Below are 12,138 nucleotides of genomic sequence, written 5' to 3' on the forward strand. Positions count from 1 at the left end.
AACTAATTTGGTTGGTCCTATTTCTTAGCAGAGAGATAAAAATACAAGCAGCAGAATGAGAATAAACCAGCCCCACCTTTCTCTATATAAACAACAACAGACACAATCTTTTAGGTAAAAGAAAAGAATGTTTACTTATGACCTCATATGTTAGGAACATAGGCTCTAGCTTAGAAGAAAGAAAATAGGAGTCTCAGTTCATTTTAGTGGTTTAGTATTGATGCTCTCAGAGAGAGCATCTGTGCCATGTGGCCTCTCTCAATGGTGGATAGATCAGCAAAGGAGAATATTCAAAAATCCCCCAGGACAAAGGAGGAGGAAGTCAGGTAAGTAACCCCACTCATTAGGAAGTTACATCATGGTAAAACAGGTACATGGGATATTCCCCAAATATCCCTTAAAGGGAACATGCAATATTTGCCTATTCCAACAGGATTTACATGTTAACATCTTGATCAAGCATTCCAAAAGAATAGAATGGATTCACAAACACTTCCTTAAAAATACAAAGCATAATTTTCCAGATACGGCTACTGGTGAGAAGAACAAGACTCACAGAGGAAGACATAGCATGGCTTTTATACCACGAAGTCCAACCTCAAAACCTTCTGGAGCTCTTTAAGTGTCTCAACAAGTAAGTGATATGTAGTGATCTGGTAGACATAGCATACTTTGTCAAAAGTTCAAAGTCCCTCACCAAAGGCTCATGAGTAAACTTAGCACTTACAGCAGGGGTGGGGAACATTTTCTGGCTAGTGGTTCCCTGGCAGGATACATTTGGCAGGTCAATCACCAGTGGTTCAAACAGTAGTGCAGAGCTATCTGCAAAATTGCTGCCCTGGGCTCCTACTGGGAGAATGGGTGGGATATAAATCTAATGAATGAATGAATGGACTTTCAGGCAGCCCACACTGCTTTCTGAACCTCTGGTCCCCAAGAGAAGTGGTTTGCATTGGAACCACTGCTAAAGTGGAGACCCCAACCCCTTCATTTTAGCAGATGTTTCAATGGAAAGATCTTTCCCCTCTTGGAGCAAGGGATGCTTCCATTGCCCATCAGCTCCACTAGTGAAACAACTGGGAGTTCACTTTAAGCTCCCGATTGTTCCTTTGAAGACTTGTCACATATTACATAAGATGTGGGGCAGGTGGACATGATTTGGGGAAACAGGCCTTGTGGACCAAAGTGGGACCCCGGTGGGCCAAGTTTAGCCTGCGAGTCAGAGGTTCCACACTCTTGACTTATGGGGTAACAGGATATGCTCACTTATTGACCAGTGACTGGTTAGCTGGAAGAGACGAGGAATAAAATAGGCAGTTACCACAGTGGAGGCAGGTGCTGACTAAAGGATCAGTATTGGGAAATGTATTTTTTAAAGATGATATTATTAATTTGATTTCTTACCCCCCCTTCACCATAAAGTCCCAGGGTGGGTCACAATTTAAAATTCAATATTAAAAAGTTTAAAACAAATTACAGTCACACTAATATGTAGGTATATATATTTTGGCCTGCTCTTACTGTTGATATTACACATTAGTTGTGTGTCTGTTACAGAAAACCCCTGGAGGTCTTGTGGCTGAAATGTGTTGTGCAATTATTTTTACCAGCATCTTGAGATGTGGTCTCTCTTTTTGACGGTTCCAATAGCTGATTGAGCACATCAGCTAAGTGCAGCAGCTGTATATATATATATAAAAGGCAACTTCCATGCTAGAGATTATGAGGAATTGGGCATATTTTCATATTGTAATACCATTATACAAATACATTTGGAATAGTGTCTACATTCCTGGTCACTGCATCTTAAAAAGTATATTGTAGAACTGGAAAAGATGCAGGAAAGGACAACAAAAGTGTTCAGAGGATTGGAGCCACTTCCTTACAAGCAAAGGATTAAAGCATTTGGGCACTTTTAGTTTCAGAAAAGAGATTATTAAGGGGACAGCATGACAGAGGCTAATCAAATTATGATGTGGAGAACACGTAAAGAGAGCAGCAGGCAATTTCTTGGTGAAAATTATTTGGGAACAGGAGGAACAGCTGCTGAATTGCTGCCTCTCATTTTATATTACCTTGGTTTGTCTTTCTTCTCACTAGCCCAAGACATCCAATTCCATTTCACATGATACACCTCAACCCAGTGCATCGCCTTCTCCATGAAAGCTGCAGAAAAATATGGTAACATGCACCTAAAACTGTAACACAGAACTGACAGGAATACAGCCTTATACAGAGTCACCCCATTGGTCCATCTAGCTTAGCATCATCTACAATGTCTGGCAGCAGCACTCCAGAATTTCAGGCAAGGATCCCTCCCAACCCTATTTGAAGACCCCAGGGACTGAATCTGGGACCTTCTGCATGTAGAGCAGATGCTCTACCACTGAGCTAGGGTCCTTCTCCTTTAAAGATGAATGTTGGAGAATGTGATGTTCCTGTATTAATGTATATATGGTAAGTGTTGTTTGTATAGAAGATACATGGTAAGTGGAATGAAAGAGGAGGGGGGAGTAAATGAGCAGTAGAATGCTGGATGATTGGCTGAGTGTTTGGATGGCTGAGAGTATAAATGGAAGGATGACAGTTGAATCTGGGTGGACGTGAGTGGGTTGTTTTGGTGGAGTTTGGAGGTGGGTGTGAGTTGGTGTATGTCAGGAGAGTGTGGAGAAAGAGGGAGGTGGAGTTCGGATTAGTAATAAGTCAAATATCACAGTAATAGATGAAACCATAAGCTTGTAGATCATTATCAAAGTTATCTTATTAATGTTATTTAATAAATACTATTTTGGTTTACCAAAGGCCTGATCCTTGGCTGGGGTTTCACAGACCAGAAGGGAGGGTAAGGTAATAACCAAGGCTGAAGGGAAACAGTAACAAATGGTGGCAGCGGTGAAGAGGAGAAGATAACATTATAAGTATCCAGAGCAACCCCAAGTTATGAGTTATCTGCATTGATACAAGGGGGTTGGGAACAGCATAGGCACGCAGTCACGAATGTAACTGGATAGAGAGACTCAGGCAAGGTCTCTGGGAACATTGGTTGTAGAACGTGACTGGTGGTGCTGCCTAGCAGGGGGATCTATTGAGATCTGTGCTAGAGCGGAGAGAGAAACCATAAAAAAGGACAGTCCGGACTGGTGGAGTCCCTGGTGGTGCCTAGTGAAAGGCAGTAGCCACGAGCAGGTAGGAACCTGACAGGGAGAGCCAGGGAAGGGCGTCACAGAGAACACCCCCTAAATGTCACTAAGTGAACCTAAACGAGGACCCCATCCTCAAAGTAGTGTTGTGCTTGGGGAGGAAAAAAGTGGAGTCTCTATGGTCAGATGTGAAGCTAGGGAAAGAAGCAGAAACTATTTGTAGGCTAATAACACCCAGCATATTAGGAATAGAATGGGGAAGAAGACTTTTAGCCAATGAACTGGGAAACTTACCAGAAATAGAGGCAGGGTAATTCCACAAATGGAATAATTGCTATTTTAGTAAGCTGTCCTAGCATTCTTATAGCTGACTAGTTATCGGCTGAGTGTCATATGTGTAGTGGTACAAAATTCTAGCAGCCTGTTTACGACCTTGTACTAGGTCTAGAAACAAGAAAAAAATACAACTTTCTCCATCTCCCACAGCACATCAGCATTATTCAAAACAGCTGGACTACAAAGGGCAGCTTTTTCTGTAGGTGGTGCTATGTACATAGAGGACTCCCTACCTTAATGCAGGGGAGGCCAACCCTCAACCTATAGCCCCCCATGTGCCCTCAAAATTAGTTCTGAAGGACTGGGGGATCCTCTGGAGATTTTGGAGGTGTGTGGAGAGAGGAGAGAGGAGAGGAAATGGAAGCCCTGTTATGCCAGTGGAATTGTGTGGAGGCAGGGCCAGCCTTAGGGTGAGCTGGATGGTCACCTGGGTTGCCAAGCTGAGGAGAGGGTGCCTAGCTAAGCTGAGGGGGACACCTAGCTCAGTGGCTGGTTTTTTTAATGTACTGTCTGCAGTGAGCTAGGGTGGCAAAAAGCAAGTGATTTTAACTTTTTCCCCAAGGTTCTACAGGTTGTTTGGGTGTTAACTACAAAAAAGATCTTCCTTCAGTTAGCTTTAAAGTATGTTTCTTTTTCAATTTCCACTGTCATTTGCACTAGGTAAAAATAGTAGAAAACAGCTTTACTGTGCACTTAGCACATAAACATTATCACACACTGTAAGAACTATATGAATAATAAAATAAATCTGTACGCTGTAAGAGGTCAGCTGGATAATTATTTTATTATTGTGTTTATTTTTATTTTTTAAAATAAAAATAAATATTATAAAATAAAGAAGGCTTACCAAAAGATAGGAACTGCTACAAAACAAAAAAATATTAAAAGTAAAACCTGTGATAGCTGAAGAGGGATTTTTCGGAGCTCAGGGAAGAGATGAAGCATGAGGCATTTTGGGTGTGCGCTAAAATTATAAAGAATATAGATCTACAACTCCATGAGAGTCATCCTTTGAAAGCCACCCACACCACATGACAAAGACTTCATTGGGACCCTAGAACTGGAGGAGTGCACTGAAAGCAGAGCAGCAAATTTATTTATTATTATATGGTATTTATTAAATTTCATAAATTCATATCCCACCCTTCCTCCCAGAAGGTGCCCAGGGCAGCAAACAAAAACATAAAAAACACCCCAAAATATATTAAAAACACATTAAAACAAAGCATCTTTTCACACATATTTGAAAAAGATCTTTAAAAACATTTTTTTTAAAAAAGCTTTAAAAACATATACAAAGTAATTCCAATACGGCACAGACTGGGATAAGGTCTCTAATTAAATGGCTTGTTAAAAGAGGAAGGCCTTCAGTAGGTACTGAAAAGATAAGAGAGATGCTGCCTGTCTAAAATTTAAGAGGTAGCTTGCTCTGGGCCCTTTTCATAGATGTTGCTAGGGAAAAGCCTGAGAGTAGCAGGACCTGGTACACTGCTGTTTTATTTATTTATTTACTTTACATCCCATCCTTCCTCCCAGAAGGAGCCCTGGTTGGGAAACAAAAACACTAAAAGCACTTTAAAACATCTGAGAAACGAAAGACGTTAAAATATAGTAAACCAAAAATCTTTAAAAACATTGAAACATCTTATAAACATCTTTAAAACCAATTCCAGCAGTCCTGCACAAGCCATACAACTCACTAACACTGCAAAGCTGCAGGGCTGTGTGTGTGGGAGACAGGGGCAATTTGGACCCCCTGCCTCCGTTCCTGTGGATATCATTGGCCCTTGCCCTGACTCACTGCTCACCAGAATTCTTGGTATTTAAAAAGTTTTTATAAAAAGAGGAAATAGTATATTACAGTGTAAGATGACACTGAATCTCAACATATCATTATGACATAATAGGACTTCTCCCCAGCCATGATGCAATAAATATTTTACATAGTTGTGCATGAAACAGAATATGTGCTAATTTGAGGCTGTAAAATATATCCTCTGGAGGCTAAAGGAGGGACCTGCTTAGTAGCTAGGCCTGCAGCCCAACTGTAAGGGAGTCTAAACCATTCGAGTTAAGGTTAAATCTTTATTTATGTCTGATAACAAAGATATGATTGGTCAAGCAGGCTTATGATTGGCCCAGGTGAAGTAGCCCAAGTTATAGTTTGTCGTAATAAAAGAAGGATCAGGGCAGGCAGCCTTTTCTTATCACAGAAATAACTCCAGGCCCTCTGGGGAAGCACAAGGAGTGGGGCAAGGTGTCAGTGGAGAGTAATTTTCTGTGGCAGCTCCCACAGAGAAAAGTGTAGGAGTGGTGTGAGGCCAGGCCTTAAGAGAGTAACTGCTGAGTTAGTGAAGAAGGCCTGTGAGACTGAGCCCTAGAAAGCAGAAAGCTCTGCCAGATGGGATTTGGAATTTGGAGGAGGTACTCAGGCAAAGCACAACCTGATCCCTATTCCCTTATCCCCTTTTAAGAAAAAATGAAGCACATCTATCATTCTGCTTAATCCCATGGCGAGGAGCTGCAGGTGAGAATTCTCACCTGTAGTCCATGCATGCCAAAATTCTTGCATGTGGCCCAAAGCTTTGTACACACATGCATGAGTCTTTGTAGGGAGCAACAACAGGGTCCCCAACATCACATCTGTGCTGGGCTCCATAAACCTGGGTGGCTGCAAAGCTTACCATGGGGTGGGGGTGCCCAGGGTGCAATTTATCCTAGGGCCAGTCCTGTGTGGAGGATTGGATACAACCCAATGATTTCCCCTCCCTACCTGCTCATGTGCGTGATTCTGCTGTGGGTCCACTGCTGTGGCTGTGATGCCAAATGGTTTATGATTGCCCCCAATTTATCTGAACAATTTGAAATTGGCAATATCCACTTTTACAATTGGGTCCCCAGAGAGTTGACCATGGATCAATGTGGCTTTCAACTTGAAAAAGGTTAGCCACCCAGCCTTAGTATATGCAGAGGGGTATGCATTGCTGCGTAAATTTTCTTTGGGAAAGAGAAAAAAAAGAGCAAGGAGACATTAGGAAGAAACATAGAAAGATGAGATAGGCATGGAGCCCAAGAGGAACAGGATTAATGAAAGAATACTGGGAAGGACAGGGCATTATAACAAGCATTGATTTGTTTGAAGAATATGAGGGGTGGCTTGTGTGTGAATGCTGTTAACATATAGCAACTTTAATTTACAAGGAAGTTTACCATCTTTATCAGGCTTGCCCTCCAAATGCTGTGAGATAAATCACCATTTTCCCAATTATATTTTGGGACCAAGGCTGAGTGGACATTTGCCTGATGGCACAGTGACTTCATGGCAAAGGCAGAACTTGAAACCAGGTTTACCATGTCCAAGTCTATGCCCAAATGCTGGTGCTGCCTAAATCTACCTCCTTTTGACGCTGTCAACTTTTTCAACAGTTCCTATTCCCATGCCTTTAAACAGCAGCTAATCTATAGTTGTTAGTAATTGTTTTATCCGTATGCTGTGGAAAGTTTCATCTACAGCCTTGGTGTTCAACACAGTCGCTATTCGCCATGTGGCGAAATGGCTACTGACCTGTGGCAAACTGCTTTACTTCTACCACCTATTTTTAAAAGACATTTTAAAAACTTTTTTATGCATATACATGTTCAAAAAAGTGTCCACCCCCAAGGCTTATCACAGATTCATCCTTGGGTCCTAATGGAGATGTAAAATTTCTGGAAATTTTGAAGCCATGGAAAAACAAATGGGTTTTTCTGGGTTTTTTTTCCAGAAAAATGGAAAAAATGCAATATTAGCACTTTTTATAGATTGAAAGTCACTTTGTTACTTCAGGAACATCAAATGTAATTATGTACAAGTTGGTCTGGCATAAAATTAAACTTTTTAAACATTTGGTATATTAAAAGTACCTTTTATTCAAACAATTATTACATTTTTATTTTAATTACTTTTTTGTAACAAATGGATCTACAAGATCCTGAACTGTAAGGAACACCTGAATTGTAAGGAACCTCTTTTGTTTTGCCAGTTTATGAGGAGCAGGCAAAAAACAATTAAAAAAACAGAAGAAACCAACATTAATAACAAAGAAAATTATGTCTCTGCTAGTCCTATAGTGTCAAACAGACATAAAGCATCCATTCCCATGGAAAGAACTGAGAAAAAAAGGGGGGGAGACCAAGATTCAATGAAACATTTTATTCATCATGCTAAAATAAAACATTCCATAATCCATTTTTTCATTTTTTTCAGAAAAAACAAAAAAGGCTTTGGAAAAAACCAGGAAAAAAACATTTTTTCCTGGGCCACATTTCTAGGTCCTATACTTTTCTGACTTTGAACAGTAGAGCTATTTTTGAATTCATGTAAGATCCTTTTCACTTTGACATCTACAATCATTATCTATCCCAAAGAGCTTGTGAGGCTTCTTCCTTTGGAGTTTGAGGCGGATGTGATATTACTTCAAAGCAGAACATTTGAAAGATGATTCAATTGTTATGTGGGCTCATTTTAAATCAAATGAGTGTACAGTTCTAAATATAGCTGTTCCAAAACTCTTTTCAATGTTGGGTTCAAAATGGTGAAATGAAAATATAGGCCACAGATATTGGATGAAAATTTGGAGGTGGAGTTGTGATGTACAATGCCTTGCAAAAGTAATTAGTCCCCTGACCAATGCTCTCATATTACTGAATTACAAATGGTACTTTGTAATTTCGTTCTGTATGATATCTTATTTTGAAACACTGAAACTCAAAATCAATTATTGTAAGGTGATATTGATTTTATGTTGGGAAATGTTTGTAAGAAACATAAAAAACTGAAACATGTTGCTTGCATAAGTATTCAACCCATGCTGTGGAAGCTCCCAGTTTACACAGATGAAATTGCCCTATCGAGGACAAAGTTATCTTACCATTGGCCTCCACCTGTGAACCGTTAAAGTTGCTATCACATTGTCAGGATAAAAACCGCACTGTTGAAGGATCATTTGTCAGGCTGTGGATGCGAAGGAAAATGAAGGCCAAAGAGCATTCTACAAATGTGAGTGATAATGTAATACAGATGCATAATTAGGAAAAGGGTACAAAATAATATCCAAGTGTTTGGATATCCCAGTGTGCATGGTTGGATCAATAATCAGGAAGTGAAAGGTGCATCACACCAACCAGGCACTGCCAAGAAAAGGTGTCTCTCAAAACTCAGCACTCGAACAAGAAGGCGATTTGTGAGAGAAGCCAGAGAGGCCAACAATCATTTTGAAGGAGATACAGAATTCAGCGGCTGGGAGTGGAGTAATGGTGCACCAGTCAACCATATCAAGAGATCTGCATAACATTGGCCTGTATGGGAGGGGGGCAAGAAAGAAGCCATTATTCAAAAAGTACCATCTGAAAGCACGTCTGGAGTTTGCCAGAAAGCATGAGAGAGCCCTAGCTGCGATGTGGAAAAAGGTTTTGTGGTCAGATGAGACCAAGATAGAGCTTTTTGGCCAAAACTCAAAGTTCTCTGTATGGCACAAATCTAACACTGCTCAACAAGCCTTTTGAGACCTGTCCCAGTCTGCGTCTGTGTTGGAATTGCTTTTAATATGTTTTCTTTAATATGATTTTAACCCCTTTTTTGTTTTTAAAGATGTTTTTAAAGCTTTTTAAAACTGTTTTTAACGTTGTTTTGTTTTAATGTATTTTAAGGTCTTTTTATGATGTTTTAGTGTTTTTAGTGTTTCTGTTTGCCCCCCTGGGCTCCTGCTGGGAGGGAGCGCTGGATGTAAATCAAATAATAAATAAAATAAAATGCCTCAAGACACTATCCCTACAGTATGGTGGTGGCAGCATCATGCTGTGGAGATGCTTTTCATCAGCAGGGACTGCGCATCTTGTTAAAATTGAAGGAAGAATGGATGGAGCAAAATACAGGAAAATACTACAACAGAACCTGCTTCAATCCACTAAAAAACTAAAGCTTGAGAGGAAATTCACTTTCAGTAGGACAATGATCCCAAGCACAAGGCCAAAGCAACATTGGAGTGGCTCAAGAACCAAAAGGTGAATGTCCTGCAGTGGCCCAGTTAAAAGTCCTGATCTCAATCCCATTGAGAATCTGTGGTGCTCTTTGAAAATTGCAGTCCACAAGAGATGTCCAACCAACCTGAGTGATCTGGAGTGAATCTGCCAAGAAGAATGGGCCAAAATCCCTTCGATACTGTGTGTAAAGCTGGTACATACCTACCCCAAAAGACTTAAAGCTCTTGTAGCAAAAGGTGGCTCTACCAAATATTAATATGTGGGGGTTGTATATTTATCAAGCAACATATTTCAGTGTTTTATGTTTCTTACAAACATTTCCCAACATAAAACCAATGTCACCTTACAATAACTGATTTTGAGTTTCAGTTTTCAAATTAAAGTATCATACAGAACAAAACTGCAATGTACCATTTGTAATTCATTAATAAGAGAGCATTGGTCAGGGGTCTGATTACTTTTGCAAGGCACTGTATTCTGAATCTATGCCTGATTTCTCTGCACTACTTAATGAAAAGATGTCAGATTTGTCACTAATTTTACCAATAATTTAAAATGTATATTTTTCTACCCTCAAAACAGTTAAAAAAATTTTTCTTGTGGTAATAATGTTAACATTCACAATTTTGGCAAATATGAAAAAACTGTTAGATGCTCCTGATCCACAGGTTTCTGCATATAAATATGCTGTTTATGACCTACTAAAAGGGTGAGTTAATTATGCTGTTGACTTTGGCTCCCAGAAAATCTAGCTCAGGTCTGGGGTATGTGAACATCTCTATTCTTTAACCTATCTTTTGGTTGCAAAGAACCATAAGGCAACTTATAAAAAAGTCTAAAACTAATAAAACATCCAAAGAAACACATTTGCGCTTGCCAACGTATTTGATTTGATTTTGTCTGGCAAACCTGGAGATGCAAAATTTCCAGAAAGTTGTAAGCTATGAGAAAAAGCATTCCCTTTTTTCCCCAGGAAAAAATGGAAATTTCGGGGAAAATATGCAATAGTTTTTGTAGCACTCTTTGCAGATCACAAGTCATTTTGTTATTTTAGGAACATAAAATGTATTATGTTTGGTATATTAAAACTGTAGTTTATACAATTACAAAATTTTATATTACAATAATTACAGATTGAATTTGACTTTTAAATTTATTTTCAAATACTGTTACAATGGAGATACAAGCTGCTGAACAGTAAGGAATCTAGTATCTCTTTGGTTTTGCAAGTTTATGAGGAGCATGCAAAAACCCCCTCAAACAATAAAAACAAAAGAATCCATCAACATTATAGTAAAACCAAGAAAATTTATTACATATGCAGAAAATTATGTCTCCTCCAGTCCTCCACATTGTCAGGCAGATATAAAGCACTTGTTTCCATAGAAAGAGCTTAGAAAAAAAAAGGGGGGGAACCAAGACTCAATGAATACTATATGAAATTTAATCAGTTTCATTTTCTGAGCTATTACTATCAGTTGTGTGTGTATGTGTCTGTACACATACTTCTTTGATCTTTGACAAGTGTTTGCTTGTGAAGTTGTAAGAGGGAAAGCATCTGATCTCTCCATAACTAGAGCAAAATACAAAAAGCAAAGAACAAAATACACCCCTCCTTTCTTGAGATTTGTAAGGATCTTTGAACTCGCCAAGAGAGGACAACAGGAAATGAAAAGCTCAGCACAGAACTGTTTTATTATACAGGCCTGGTTTCAGGTGTCCATCTTATAAACACAATTGTCTATCTTATAAACACAATAGAGCTGAGCTTTGTTATTAACACACGTTGAGCGTAATGCTGCTTTGTTCCCATTTCTCACTGACAGGAAATTGGTCTTTCAGCTGCTTCCTCCATCTTCTACTCACCCTTCTTCGACTTGAAACAGCTGTTCATTTTTTCCTGTGGTTTTCTGCACCACAAAACAGGTGATACAAAATCCTGCTGTGTGCTTAACAGACTCATTGGATGAAATACATGATTGAATAATCACCATCTTGCATTCACAATTACAAAAATTAACATTGCTTTAAAGATGTTGAAACCCTTTTAAAAGAGGTTGACCAAGCAGGAGAAAAAATTATTAATACTTCAGAAATTGTCCAAACACCCTCACTGTTGGAAAAATATGATAGCATTTCATCTCAAGTGTACTTTCCTTCAGGGTTGTAATGCTTATGCCCCAGCTGGCTTCTATGTTTGCCCAATCTTACGCAAGTAATTTTATTGTAACAGAATCGACTTTGCTTTATGTTACAAAAAAAAAAAGCATCCAACAGCACCAAAAGTCATTTTTGTAAAAGACAGCAACTGGTTTAACATTCATGATCAATATATTGAATACTTTCTAGTAATTTGAAGCAGAGGGTACAGTAAGCAGCACAATAAAAGTGCAGTGGTCTCCAGACTGGACAAATTCATTTCAATACAGACTTACTCACTTGTAAGATGAATAATCCTATTTGTACATGTATCCTGATGGGTTATGAATTGGCTAACTATTTAATAAAGATGGGGTTATAGTAGAAAGCACTCTGAAAACATACTTGGTTTGCTGTAGCATTGCAAGAGGCAAATTGAGCATTAGAAATGAGAGAAGAGATAGAAACAAAAATAGCAAGATCACAGTGTCATTATATCAGT

This window comes from Rhineura floridana, chromosome 2 (assembly GCF_030035675.1).
Source record: "Rhineura floridana isolate rRhiFlo1 chromosome 2, rRhiFlo1.hap2, whole genome shotgun sequence".
NCBI lineage: Eukaryota > Metazoa > Chordata > Lepidosauria > Squamata > Rhineuridae > Rhineura > Rhineura floridana.